General features: G+C 36.9%; 1 long non-coding RNA gene across 1 annotated transcript in view; it reads right to left on the reverse strand.

Moving 5' to 3' along the window:
- The window catches only part of LOC107083427, a 2,331-nt gene extending 1,833 nt beyond the window's left edge, over positions 1-498 (reverse strand). The window contains exon 1 of the long non-coding RNA XR_001481178.1: positions 416-498. This is a non-coding gene — a long non-coding RNA (uncharacterized LOC107083427). The remainder of the gene's footprint in view (positions 1-415) is intronic.
- Positions 499-2,688: the final 2,190 nt, after the last annotated feature.

Raw genomic sequence — 2,688 nt, forward strand, 5'->3', positions numbered from 1 at the left:
TGGGGGTGAGTAGAAAATGAAGGCTGTTTTGGGTGTACTATTCCTTTAAGCAGGGGAAAAAAAGGTAACTGAAAATACTTTGCATATGGAATGGTAAATATCATAGGTAAGTACAGTTACACTTTTAATTGAGTGATATCTGTTTGAAAAAGTATTAATTGAGAGGCAATCATAGTTCTGAAATATTATTTTTTAATCCCTCACTCACAAAAACAAACCAATACACACCAACAAACATATACACACAAACACACACACACACATGCACACACATATATAATCTTGACAGAATGTCTTTACATGAACAAAAGCAGAAAACGCATATGAAATTAACTAACCTTGGCAACGTTGTTATCTCCAACTAGAGGAAAATATTGCATTTAGACTATATACAAACAAACAGACATTAATGTACCTTCATCTTCCTTAGCCTGAGCACACAATGGCCCATGTATGAAAAAATAAGTCAGTTTTGTAGAAAACGCCTGGAACAACACAGCCTTTCAGCAGAAGCAAAGGAAGTAATGGAGGCCAACTATACTTAACCTCAGCTCCATATTACACATCCACTATGTGAGCTATTTCAGCAGCTGCAGGAATAGAGACAAACACATGGGCATGAACACAGAACTTAAATAGATACATGGGGATTAACAAGTGGCTAATGGCAAGCGGATGATGGACTGTTTCCATTATTCCTCCCATCATCTGCTGCTGGCTGTTTGTGTTACAGTCACAGCAGAGGCAGGTGTTTTTGGGTTCAACCCAGAGACATTTTGGTTCTCACATGAACTAAAACTGAAATGGCTTGTTTGCTTTTACCGATCTGAAAAAAATATGAAATGAACAAAACATGAATATTTTGCAAAAACATCCTACAGACTCTTTGTTTTACACCACACAAAGCATTGGTTTTTCAAATGAGCATTACTTCAAAGTTTTATTCCAAGTGTACGACCTCCTCATCAGGACAGCATATATTATAAATATCTGGATAGTTGCAAGTTCTTATTAGCAGCAGAATGACTGTTGCATGTAGGTTTAGACCTTTGCAGCAGCTTCTCTGCAGTGTAAAGTTTTCATGTTCTCATTATAATGTTCTCAGTTCTCAGTGTCAATCCTACTTAATATTATGGGATGGAAAGTTACTAGAGGTGTGTCCATCAGTGGCTTGATGGCCATGTGGTGGACAGGCAATTTAGCTAGATTGTACACCCATCTCGCCATTTGCCCCCTCTTATTCCTTTATGACCTTTAATAGGATATAATGGCCATTATGGCTTTTCTGTTGTATGTCAGGTGACTTCCTGGCCAACACACTAAAGAACAAACAATAACTAAAAACAGACACTGGCAAATTACCATCCTGCTGTTAGTTGTTAAAACAGGAAAATAGGAATGAGATGAGCTTTTCTAAAAGATTTAAACCATCCAAACATTCAACCTTATCCCCCATAGTTTGAAATATTTTTCATTAATTGTAAAGGTGGGGCCATGGTAGAGATAAATGAGATAAAATGAACCAATTTTAGAGTTTCTTTATTAAAAATGCTTAGATTGCAATGTTTAATTCTGCTATATGGTAACCGATTCCACTATAACTAAATAAAGGTCCTTTAGGCTTTAAATTGATCATAGTTCATTGTATTGCAATGTAATGATTTACTGCAAAACACAAATTTTTTTGTCCACCTGTTAAAAACATTCTCTTCTCCAAATGATTGCTGCACCTTGGCTATCAACAATGTTCCCTTCTAACCTGGTCATATTCTGGGCCAGAAAATGGGTAGGGAGCTGAGAAGCTGCATGCAACTGAGGCAAAAAAAAAGATGCTTAAATTCATTGAGAAGTTTGTCTAACATTACTACTGCTATGGCATATTAGTTTTGAGGCCTGTGCAGATTTTTTTCTACTTTAGCCCATATTTCTACCCTCATCATAGTGTCTTATAGAAGAGGGCTTTTACTTCAGGAGAGAGTATCATACTCTATCTCTCTCAGTTGCTGCCCTCTCCATGCCTCTTCTGTTCTGCTCATATTCTTGTGTTTTTTATGTCCTTTTTTTCTTCTCAGATATGTACTGAAAAACCCTGGAGGTAATGAAATGTGAATATCTATCTAGCATTCCAATAATTGTAAATATTATTTGCGGAATGCTTTTAAAACATTGCATGAATGCAATTTGTAGAAGAGATAATCACAATCGAAGTCTCTGTAATATGAAGGAGGCAGTGGCAGTAAAGTTTGCAGCTGTGACAAAACAGCATGGGGAAGCTCTAAAGCTGGAGCCACATTAACCAGGCGCGTGATGTGATCTGTTGTTGAAAATGATGTGCGAAAATTCCCGTAGAGGGTAATATGTCTGAAGGACAAGCACCATGCAGGAGCTCAGTGTCTTCTTTACAGAGCTTCTCCTTAACAGTGAGCCGAAATCTGTCTTTCCCATTTATCACTGCCTCCCCAACCCTTCTCTTACCATCAGTCATTTTCTGTGGGTCTGCTGTTACTGAGTTTAAGCTTTAGTACAGAGTAATTCAACGGAGACACAGCAAGGGGGTGAACATTAATCTAATGTAATTACTATACGTAAGGATTGACAAATTCAATCTTAGTAACTGTTACCAAAAAAAAGTTTTTCATAATTATTTTTATAGTTTATCTTTTCTTTTACTGGATTCAACACACCTTT

The sequence above is a fragment of the Cyprinodon variegatus genome, unplaced genomic scaffold (assembly GCF_000732505.1).
Source record: "Cyprinodon variegatus isolate N-32 unplaced genomic scaffold, C_variegatus-1.0 Scaffold74, whole genome shotgun sequence".
Taxonomy (NCBI): Eukaryota; Metazoa; Chordata; class Actinopteri; order Cyprinodontiformes; family Cyprinodontidae; genus Cyprinodon; species Cyprinodon variegatus.